The sequence below is a fragment of the Microtus pennsylvanicus genome, chromosome X (genome assembly GCF_037038515.1).
Source record: "Microtus pennsylvanicus isolate mMicPen1 chromosome X, mMicPen1.hap1, whole genome shotgun sequence".
NCBI lineage: Eukaryota > Metazoa > Chordata > Mammalia > Rodentia > Cricetidae > Microtus > Microtus pennsylvanicus.
The window spans coordinates 65159165-65171776 of NC_134601.1; positions in this window are offsets into that span (position 1 = coordinate 65159165).

Here is a 12612-nt window from a genome sequence, read left to right on the forward strand (position 1 = left end):
TTAAAAATACATTTACTTTTTTAAAAACTATATTTCTGAGTATCTTGTATCCCAATTCAAAACTTCATTGTCAGGGGGCTGGAGAGATGGCTCAGTGGTTAAGAGCATTGCCTGCTCTTCCAAAGGTCCTGAGTTCAATTTCCGGCAACCACGTGGTGGCTCACTACCATCTGTAATGGGGTCTGGTGCCCTCTTCTGGCCTGCAGAATACACACATACAGAATATTGTATACATAATAAATAAAATATAAAAAAAGAGAAAAAAAACAAACCTTCATTGTCATATCTGAAAGGATATCTCAGTTAACAAGATGCTTTCTTTGCAATCCCCAGAATCTACATAAAACTCCAGTTGTGGAATCCCCGCAAAATCTGTGGCATCATAATGTTCTTGGGGTTTACTGGTCAGACAGCTTACCCTATTTTGTGAGCTTCAGGCCAATGAAAGACTCTGTCTGAGAAAAAAGTTGGACAGCACCTGAGGAAACACACCCAAAGCCGTCCTTTGGCATCCACTACAAGTGTGCAAAGACACCTTCGCTCGGGAGCGCACGCGCGCGCGCACATACACACACACACACACACACACACACACACATCCCTACATTAGATCATCTGGTGTGGAGGTTCTCCTCCCTGGATACCTCACGAAATCATACTAGGAGCTTACATACCACACACACCACTACAACCTCAAAACATACCATCCCACTCACACAGACACACACACACACGCACACACACACACACACACAGAGGGTGGGAGAGAGAGTGAGTGAATTTTGGACCTTATGCCCAAAGGATAATTTGATTTGCCTGAATGGAGGTCCAGGTATTAGTGCTAAAAAATCAGGTGATATTACCATATCTAGTTCCGGCCTCCTGACTCCTACACGCATTTACCTCACTGGTTTTTCTTAATAAGTGGAGAGGATCTTTGGTTTTCTCTGGTCTTGACCTTACCAAGAGTCTCATCCTTCCTTCCTCCCTTCCTCCCTTTCTTCCTTCCTTGCTTCCTTCCTTCCTTCCTTCCTTCCTTCCTTCCTTCCTTCCTTCATACTTTCTGTACATTTTTCATTCATTTCTTTATTTGATCCTTCTTCTCCAAAGGGAAGAATTCTGATAGGATGCAGTAATTGGTCAAGTACTCAAGAATGTAAGCAGAACAATCAAAGAGGCAAAGCAGACTGGCCAAGTCGAGATGCAGCAACCTAGATCATGGTAGGCACAGGGCTTAAATTTCTCTTCTCACTGTCCATGTCTCCTTTGTGCTCTCCCTAGAATGGATACTTCTAGGAAAAGACTGTGCTTTACCCAGAAGCACAGCTTACCTAGAATTCAATCTGTTATAAGTAAGTACGTGTATAAGATGCAAGAATATATATAGAAGTTTAAGAAACAGCTGAAGTTTGTGGGCATGGAGGTGCATGCCTTTAATCCCAGTATTCTGGAGGCAGAGGCAGATGAATCTCTGAGTTTTTGGCCAGTCTGGTTTATAGAGAAAGTTCCAGGACAGCCATGGTTACACAGAGAAACTCAGATAAACCAGAAGGAAGGAAGGAAAGAAGGAAGGTAGGAATAAAGGACAGAAAGAGGAAGGAAGGAAGGAAAGAAGGAAGGAAGGAAGGAAAGGAAGGAAGAAAAGAAAGAAAGAAAGAAAGAAAGAAAGAAAGAAAGAAAGAAAGAAAGAAAGAAAGAAAGAGAAAAAAAGAAGAGACCTAAGTTGAAATTATACTAGGGGAAAGAGTCAGCACCCTCTGGAAGCCACAATGTAGAAGACGTCTTGAGACTGTTTTAATCTGATCCAGGTAATATGGACCACCATCCCCTTTGTCGGTCACATCCTGTTTGGAAAGACATAAACTGGCTCCTTCCCAAGTGTCCCACTGCCATTCTACTTCTCTCTGGACCCCAGGTAGGCCACCCCCATTATCTTTATAGCATCTCAGGACCTTAGGCTGCCTACCCATTGTTTTATGGCCTGTCTTTGTGGTCGGTTGGTCCCTCCCAGACATCACCTTATGCCTAATAGCTTCAATGTCAACTGCCATCATACTCCAAATCCTAGGTCTTTTTATTCTCTTTCCTTCAGCACAATGGAGACAGGCTTGTGTCCAGACATCTGGCTCAGATCTTGGTTATTCCTCAGCTCATTTGGGGCAGTGCACCAGCTCTCAGAGAAGAAAACAGCCAGCAACAGTCAGCGCAGGCTTCCCATATTCATGCTGAGTGGAAAGAGAAGTTGATGAATCTCTACACCAGTCAGGGTGAGTCTAGCCATCTGGAAGTTTATTTCTTGCTCATGTTTCAGGCCTGAGCAACAATAAAGTCTTTTAAGCAAGAATGGGCAACTCAGCCTACATGGGACCATGGAAGGAGAACGAGTTGTTCTGACTTTGGCCGGGAAGGGCACTAAAGCCAACTGCAATAGTAGATGGACAGCTTCAGTCTGGGGAGGAGGCAGAATCTCAGATAAACCTGGAAGGTAAGAATGAGGGGTTAGTCAGGCCTGAGAAAGACCCGAGGGATGCTGAACAGATGGGAGAGCAGCAGGGTTCATTGCCAGTCCCTTCTGGCCAAGGAATGAGATGGTCCCTACAGAACAAGTCCTGTCACATTTTCTTACTCCCAGGGGTGCCCATCTTGTGCCAGTAAATTCTCCAGAATAGAAAGCAAGTATTGCAAGACAAAGGCCCTGCCTTTGGTTCCTATCTCCACAAGACCACTGGTAGATGTGTGGAGAATTGGTCTCTACCCAAAACACATGAATTCATGGCTCCATCTCTGGTTTCAGGAGCTTTGTGACATCAGTTTTATGCATCATATTTCCCACTGTGGTTAATGTGACAACAATTGCCAGGAAACGCATCAGAGCAGCTCCTCACTGTGACTGGGTGTCTTGTTCTCACAGCCCTGGCTCTTCTCCTCTTTGCTCCTGGTCCTTACTGTCCTCACTGCTGGGCCCCACATGTACATTCCATGTCACGTGTCATTCACATTACCGACCACTAGATGTTGACAGAGATTCCGGTGTGAAACTTTTCTGTTCTTTTCTTGCTGGGCCAAAATTTCCAATTACAGGTAGATTTTGTACTGGTCCACAGCAGGAAATCAGGGAAGCAGACAAGTATGTCTTGCTATGTAACAAGGACTAGATAAACATGGGCTAAATAGCCCAGGGTGGCCTCACAGCTACAGATGGCTTTTATAGGTACTGAAACTGAACTCAGGTCCTCTGGATAACAGCCCTATCCAGGCCAAAAGGTATATCATATTATTTTAGGTTTGTTTATTTTAATTTTATGTGAATGGATATTTTATCTGCGTGTGAGTCTGTGGATTTTCCCTCAGAGGTCAAAAAGATGGTGTCAGATCCCTTGTAAGTGGAATAACAGGCAGTCATGAACCACCATTTGTGGTCTGGGGACTGAAGTTAGGTCTTCTGGAAGAGCCATTCCCTTAGCCTTGCCTCAACATATTTATTTTACTTTAAAGTTTTCTTTCTTTTTAAAATTTTTGTTTATTTTTATATTTTCCCCTTCGCCAACTCCTTTCAACTAAACATCATGCTCTTTCTCTTGCTTAAACAAAACAGTCTTATGTAAGTCAAAAACAAAACAATGGAGTTCTATTTATACTGGAAACTCCTGCACATGGGGCCTGTTCTGGGGTGTGTTTGCCATACCCAGTTTCACTCTATTGAGAAAGCGGCTATCAATCACAAAAGCTATTGGCTAGGTGTAAGGCTTTGTGGCCACTTCCCCTCCTCCATGCTGGGATTTTATCTGGCTTGAGCTCCTGCAGATCTCGTGAGTGATGTCACAGTCTCTGTGAGGTCCTATGTGCGTCAGCTCTGTTGGGTCTGGAGATCGATGTTACTTTGGAGTCATCCACCACCTCCGGAGATTCAGATAGATGCAGACTATGTGAGTCGTCACCCATGAGAGAGTGGCTTTTAGTGATGCAAGTGCTTCAGAATCACCCCTGTTGTGTAAAGTCCTCCCCCACAATTTGGTCTGACATGGGTTCCCTACCCAGGAAAAGTGTCACACAATGCCATCACGGTGCTGTTAATGGGGACCGCGGCACATGGTGGAGACTCCTCATGTGGCAATGGCCAGGATACAAAGCTTACAGATCAGATTCAGTGAGTGCTAAGTGTAACAGCCTTCAAAGGCCCTGCCCTCATGCTACAGGCCTGGGATGTTCCACACACTTCTCCTACAGTGCCACCTGCTGGGGCCTAAGTGCTCAAACAGCAGACTTGCAAACCCCACCAACAATCTAAGTAGACTAAACTGAACTGAGGGCAGCAGCTATTCCCAGCAACCAGCCCTGAGTAAATGAGCAGTAAATGATTCTAAAGGCAGTGACAGCATCACCACTGTCGCCAGCATCTTTTTCTTCTACTTTAAAGATGATTACTTATTTTTATTTTACGTGTGTAATTGTTTGGCCTCCATGATACAGGACTGTGTAAGGTTGCCAGGTCCCCTGGAATTGTAGTGACAGCCAGCTGTGAGCTGCCATGTTGGTTCTGTGAGTTGAATCCGGGTCCTCTGGAAGAGCAGACAGTGATGCTAACTGCTGTGCCATCCTCCCAGCCCTCAAACACACTTATTAAACTCGCTAGATTATGGACAAGGTATTACTGTTCTTGCTTTTGTATCTGTTCAGAAAATATTCCTCCTCTATTTGCACTGTTTGGTCCATTAATATCTAATGTATCTGTTGTGACGTTCTACTCTGTGTCATTTGCACTCTTATCCCCTCATATTTTGTTTCTCTAATTCTTATTTTTAATGTTTTAGCTTTAGAACATTCTCATTTCTCATCAGCCTTTCTGATATGTTTTAGTGATTAGAAATTATATGTCCTTACTATTTTATAGTCTACACAGTATTGCTTTTTGACCACTTTCTCCAGAAAGTAAATCCTGATTTTAGGTGTGATGCCTCATTCCTGTAATCCCAGGACTCAAGAAGTGGAAGCCAAGGGTTTGACATGAATTTGAGGCCAGTGGGGGACACATGGTGAGGTAAGGCCAATATGGGTTACAGAGTGACATCAAATCTCAAAAGTAAAACTTTTTAACAATAGACACCCCTTGCGATTTTTTAGTGTTCCATATTCTACAATACACTATAGCTAATCCATGTGCATATGTGTTAAACACTCATAAAATATCATTATTTGATTTTAAGCATTCACATATATTTTATGTTTTATCTGTGTTTATGTGTTGATGCATGTGTGTCACAATATACACATGGATGTAGCAGGCTAATTTTAGGAGTCACTTCTTTCTTTTTGCTGTATCCAGGGAGGCACACTCAGGCCACCATGCTCGGTGCACGCATCTGTACGCACTGAGCCATCTTGCCAGGCATTGTATATATTTTATTTTTTTTTAAATTTATTTATTTATTAAGGACTTCTGCCTCCTACCCGCCACCACCTCCCATTTCCCTCCCCCTCCCCCTCCCCCCACTGTACATATTTTAAAGGAAAAAAAGTGGAAATAGGAGACTTGGCATTAAGATGACATTCAAGCCTCCTGATGGTCTTTATTTGCAGCAAAGGATGTTTATATTTCTAGTATTCTTTTTCTTCAACCTGAAGAATTTCTGATGCATCAGAGTCAGGCATTGGAATTCCATGACACATCTAATAATGTTGGTCAGCGACCAGTATTCCTAAGAGTGGATTTACACTTTTATTTTGAGGTTATTACTATGGTTTTGGTTATACTTTTTGATTCAGTGTTTCGTTATGTAGCCCAGACTAGTCTGGGATGTGCCTTCCCTTGCCCGTGCCTGACAACAGAGTCTGTTACAGTAGCATTTTCTGCTGCTGTTCTAAAACACTCCAACACAAAGCCTCTTAGAGATGAGAGGGATTATTTGGCACAGGCTTAAAATTCACAGTTCATCCCTGGGGAAATGGGGGCAGGAACTCAAGGGAGGAACCTGGAGGAAGAAAGCCTGGAAGGAAGAGTGCTGTTTGCTAATCCCTTCTCTGGCTTGCTCATAGTCTCATGCTTCCCTGGTACTCTTATCTAACCTAGAACCTCCTCCCTAGGAATGATATTGCCTACAGTGGACTGGGACTTCTTATGTGAGTTAATAATCAAGGAAACCACACACAGAGGTGTCCAAAGACCAACCTGCTCAGTTTCTCAGTAGATGCTTCCCTCTCAGCTGACACTGTGTTAGGTAGACAATAAAACTAGGACAGCCACCATGTCTGTGAGGCTTCCATTTCTGGAGGGAGCTTTTATAAAACGAACAATATACAACATGAAGAACTTGATGTTTTCTGCAACCTTGATGGAGGTGATCTACTTCAGAAAAGATCATCTTATGGAAGCCTCATTATGGTCTAGTGTGCACATGACTTCCCAAAGTTGACTCCATTGAGATAAAGACAGGATGGAAGGATGCAACACACTAATCATATCGGAAAGTCATTGGTTAATTAATAAACTGCTTGGTCCGATAGGTCAGAACATTGGTGGGTGGTGTAAATAGAACAGAATGCTGGGAGGAAGAGGCAGTAAGGTAAGACACCTCAGACACACGCCATAGCTCTCCTCTCTGAGGCAGAAGCAATGAATCTCCGACCCAAGATGGACAGAGGCTAGAATCTTCCCAGTAAGCACACCTCGTTTTGCTACACACATTAATAGAAATGGGCCAGGCAGTATTTAAATGAATACAGTTTGTCTGTTGTTATTTCGGGGTGTAAGCTAGCCAGGCAGTCAGGAGCTGGGTGGCAGGAATGCAGCCCGCTGCCCCTTCTATACACTAACATTTCATTTTACCCTAGAAGTAAAATAAACGATTCCTCAGCACAAACTACCTATATTAGATAATGGTGGTAGCCTACCTGGGTTCAAGAGAGAAGGGGAATGGGAGTGGGAGATTCAGGAAGGGCCAGCTCAGGACATTCCAAACAAGTTGTGATCAACAATGGGGGACGGTGATTCATATTGGTTGGATCAGATTAAAACAGCCTCAATACTTCCTCTGTAGGGTAGTATGCAGAGTGCTCTAAACCTTTCCCTAAAACATTCCTTTGTCTCTTCTTGTCCTTTCTTTCTTACTTACTCTTTCTTTCTTTTCTTTCTTTCTTTCTTTCTTTCTTTCTTTCTTTCTTTCTTCTTTCTTTCTTTCTTTCTTTCTTTCTTTCTTTCTCCTTCCTTCCTTCCTTCCTTCTTTCCTTCCTTCTTTCCTTCCTCCTTACTTCTTGTGTATCTGAGTATCTCTGTGTAGCCCTGGCTGTTCTGGAACTTTCTCTATAAACCAGACTGTCCAAGAACTCAGAGATTTATCTACCTCTGCCTGCAGAGTAATGGGATTAAAGACGTGCACCACCATGCCCGGTGAACTTCAGCTATTTCTTAAACTTCTTTACATATTCTTGCATCTTATACACCTACTTACTTATAACAGATTGAATTCTAGATAAGCTGGGCTTGTGAGAAAAGCACAGCCTTTTCCCAGAAGTATCCATTCTAGGGGGAGGACAAAGGAGAGATGGACAGTTAGAGGAGCAATTTAGGCCCTGTGCCTACCAGGATCTAGTTTGTTGCATCTCGACTTGGCCAGTTTGCTTTGCCTCCTCGATTGTTCTACTTACACTCTTGAGTACTTGACCAGCTACTGCATCCCATCAGAATTATTCCCTTTTGAGAACAAAAAAGATCAAATGAACAAATGAATGAAACAAAGACAGACAGAAAGATGAAAGGAATGAAGAAAGGAGGGAAACTGCTGTTAAGGTCAAGACCAAAGAAAAATAGAGATCCTCTGCACTTAGTAAGAAAACCAGTGAGGTAACTAAAAGTAGGATTCAGAAGGCCGGAATTAGGTTGGTTAGTATCACCTGATTTCTTAGTACTGATACCTGGACCTCCTTTCAGGCTAATCAAATTAGACCTTGGACATAAGTTCCATAATTCACTCTCTCTCTCCATCCCTCTGTGTGTGGCAGCAGAGTGTGTTGTCAGGTTGTAGTGGTGTGTGGAGTATGTAAGCTCCTAGTATGATTTCACAGGGTATCCAGGGATGAGAATATCCACACCAGGTGATCAAATGAAGGTGTGTGTTTGATTGTGTGTGTGTGGGGGGGGGTCGGTGGGTTGGTGTGGTTCTGGGTATCTGTGCACACTTCTGGTAGATGCCTAAGGACAGCATTGGGTGTGTTTTCTCAAGTGTGGTCCTCTTTTTTTTTTTTGAGACAGAGTCTTTCATTGGCCTGAAGCTCACAAAATAGGGTAAGCCTTCTCACAAGTAAACCCCAGGAACATTACATCTGCACAGTTTTGTGCTGGGATTTCAAGTACACGCTACCAGAACTAGAGTTTTTATTTAGATTCTGGAGGTTGAATCTGTGTCCTCGTGCTAGCAAAGCAAGCACCTTGCTAACTGAGCTATCCCCTCAGATCTAGGATGAAGTGTGTAGCTGGGATACAAGATAATCAGAAACTTAGTTTTTTTTTTTAAAGTGGATGTACTAAAAAAGACGGTGGGTATAGTCTGAAAACATTGACTTAGACCCTGAGAGTTATGTGTTTCCCAAATCAGCTAGGCCTCCAACAGACCAAGGTATTATTCCACCAAAACAGAACTTGGTGAGCCAAAGAGTTTAAAACTTACAGCTAACGGATGAGGGATTACTTACAGGTGCAGAGCAGCGACTGACTGTGGCGTGGAAGAAGGAGTCCTCTGTAGCTGGATAGATGGAAGTGTCTGCCCTGTCAATCGACCTTCCATACTCCTGGTACTCTAGAGTTTCCAGAGGCTACAGAACCACATGTAACTGGGACAAAATCTCACACAGCTAAAAAGGAGATTTTTCAAGGAGAGGCGGGAATCTCAGGTGAGAGTCTAATGACACCGGCCCCAAGTCTTGTATAAAGAAACTTCAGCAGGCAGGTGGTGGTAGGGTTTATAACAGGGAAGCTGAGTAAGTCATGGAAAGCAAGGCAGTAAGCAGAATTCCCGCCATGGCCTCTGTATACTGGTATATTTGTGTTTAAATGAATAAAGCTTGCCTGAAGATCAGCGGGCAAAGCAGCCACACTCGTCGGCTATACAGGACAAGGGGGTGGTGGTAGCACACCCCTTTAATCCCAGGACTCGGAAGACAGAGCCAGGTAAATCTCTGTGAGTTCCAGGCTATCCTGGGCTATGCAAGATTGATCCAGATACAGATCCTGGTGGTCGTTTACACCTTTAATCTCAGTGTTTGGGATCATACACTTTTAATCCCATCACTTTGAGTTGGAGACAGGAGTAATATTCTGAGCAGAGTGAGGAATATAAATGAGAAGAGACAGGCACTCACTGGAGTGTGGAGTCTGAAGATTCAGGGTGACAGGACTTCGCCCTTTGAGTATGAACACTTGGTACAGGTAAAAGGTCTCTCTAGGGGTTGGCTGCTTTGCCAACCTTTGGGTGATACTACCCAACCTAATTTCGGCCTCCTGAATCCTACTTCCAGTTACCTCACTGGTTTTTCTTATTAAGTGGAGAGGATCTCTGTTTATCTCTGGTCTTGACCTTACCAGCAGTCTCTTCTTTTCTCTCTTCTTTCCTTTCTTATTTCTGTCTCTCTTTCATTCATTTGTTCATTTGATCCTTCTTGTTTTCAAAAGAGAAGAATTCTGATAGGATGCAGTAGTTGGTCAAGTACTCAAGACTGTAAGCAGAGCAATCAAGGAGGCAAAGCAACCTGGCCAAGTCGAGATGCAGCAACCTAGATTCTAGTGGGCACAGGACCTAAATTTCTCTTCTCACTGTCCATCTCTCCTTTGTCCTCCCCCAAGAATGAATACTTCTATGAAAAGTGTGTGCTTTTCTCAGAAGCCCAGCTTATCTAGAATTCATTCTGTTATAAGTAAGTAGGTGTATAAGATGCAAGAATATATAAAGCAGTTTAAGAAACAGCTGAAGTTTTTCAGGTATGGGGCTGCATGCCTTTAATCGCAGTACTCTGGAGGCAGAGGCAAATGAATCTCTGAGTTCTTGGTCAGTCTGGTTTATAGAGAAAGTTCCAGGACAGCCATAGCTACACTGAGAAACTCAGATAAACAAAAAGGAAGGAAGAAGGAAGAAAGGAAGGAAGGAAGGAAGGAAAGAAGGAAAGAAGGAAAGATGGAAAGAAGGAAAGAAGGAAGGAAGGTGCCATGGACCAGCCCAGTGGAGCCACTCAGACCGTGGGAGAAGCAGTGTCTTGGTAACAGGAAGGCACAAGTTAGGCGAGTGACAGACAGACACAACACACAAGAGAGTGGTTGGAATCTGCTGCAATTATAATGAATTCATGTTTTCATTATATAGTACTCAAACAACGGACAAATCAGAAGATCATGTATCATTGGGTGGCACAGTATGAAAGCTTCTTTTAGTCACATCAGCGATATTTAAGAAAATTGTACTATCAGGAACAGGTGTTAGACATAAAGCGTACTTAGAAGAGGAAATCTTTTTTTGGGAATGTAAACCTTAGGCAAGTGGTTTCTTCTTATGAATAGAAAGTTTCTGTCTCATTATCGCTATCATGGCCCTTCCACTTCCTAACCATTTATTTCATCTAGTGACCAAATATACCTAATCAGTTCTCTGCACCTGTTGAAATATACTTTTTAGTACCTCCTTATGCAGCAGACACTATGGGGGTTGTGATCTAGGAAGCCTATCCATAAAGTTTAAAGTACAACATAGCAGTCTTTGTCTATCAACATGAACCCATCTATTCCCTAGGTCATCATACACCCTGTGTATGACACAGGTTCTGCTGTATTCTTATACATCCCCATATTCTGCTTCCCTATCCCAGAGTTGTTACTGAAGAGATATTCCTTGTCTTGTAGATATAATGAATATCATTATTATATAAGAGATTGTGCAAAGCCCATATCTCACATAGCCAGCTAATCGAGAATTCTGTCTATGCCTCAAGGCCAGTCTATATGGAGGGTCTGCCATTGACCTCCAGGACGCCTAGTCCCATAGGACATGTAGCTCTAGGCCGGGATAATGATAGACGTCATGTCACACCGATGACACTGGAGTTGATGTGGCAGGAATGACAGAAATGAAGAAAGGAAGGAAAAAAGCAAGCAAGAAAGAAAGAAAGAGAGAGAGAAATAAAGAAAGGAAGAAAGAAAGATAGATAGAAAGAGAGAGAAAGAAAGAAAGATAGAAAGAAAGAAAGGAAGGAAGGAAGGAAGGAAGAAAGAAAGAAAGAAAGAAAGAAAGAAAGAAAGAAAGAAAGAAAGAAAGGACAAACTTAAGTTGAAAGTTTACTGGGGAAAGGGTTAGAGCACTCTGCATGCCACCCTGCAGAGGAAGTCTTGAGGCTGTTTTTATCTGATCCAGATAATAAGGACCACCATCCCTGATTGTTGGTCACATCTTGTTTGGAAGGTCCTGAGCTGGCCCTTCCAGAGTCTCCCACTGCCATTCTCCTTCTCTCTTGACCCCAGGTAGGCCACCATCATTATCTTAATGGCACATCAGGACCTTAGGCTGCCTACCCATTGTTCTATGGCCTTTCTTTTGTGGTCTGTTTTTCCTGCCAAGAGATCACCTTTTGCCTAATAGCTTCACTGGCAACTGCCATCATACTCCAAATCCTAGGTCTTTTTAGTGTTTTTCCTTCAGCACAATGGAGACAGGCTGGTGTCCGGACATCTGGCTCAGACCTTGTTTATTCCTCAGCTCACTTGGGGCAGTGCAGCAGCTCTCAGAGAAGAAAGCAGCCAGCGACAGCCAGCACAGGCTTTCCAGAATCATGCTGAGTGGAAAGAGAAGATGATGAAACTGTACACCAGTCAGGGTGAGACTAGCCATCTGGAAGTTTCTTTCTTTCTCATGTTTCAGGCCTTACCAACGATAAAGCCTTTTAAGCAAGAATGGGCAACTCAGCCTACATGGGACCATGGACACAGAATGAGTTGTTCTGGCCTTGGTCGGGAAGGGAACTGAAGCCACCTGCAGTAGTAGATGGACGGCTTCAGCCTGGGGAGGAGGCAGAATCCTCAGATCTTAAACCTGGAAGGTAAGAATGAGGGGTTTGTCAGGCCTGAGAAAGAACACAGGGACAATGAGCAGAGGGGAGAGCTGCAGGCTGTACCGCCAGTCCCTTCTGGCTAAGCAAAGGAGATGATCCCAACAGAGCAGGTCCTCTAAGATTCTGTGACTGCCAGGGTGTCCATCTAGCTCCAGGAAGCCCTCAAGAATAGAAAGCAAGGAGCACAAGGCTAAGGCCCTGCCTGTGGTTCCTATCTCCACAAGAACAAGTCTAGATGGCTGAAGACTTAGTCTTTACTCAGAACATATGAATTCATGGTTCCAGCTGTGATTTCAGGAGCTTCGTGACATCAGTTACATGCATCATGCGCCCAATGTGGGTAACGTGACAACGTTTGCCAAGAAATGTATCACAGCAGCTCCTCACAGTTACTGGATGTCTTGTTCTCACAGCCCTGGCTCTTCTCCCCTTCTGCTCAAGGTCCTTCCTGTCCTCACTGCTGGGCCCCACAGGAAGATTTTGTGTGAAGTGTCATTCACATCTTTGACTACTAGATGCTGAGAGAAATAC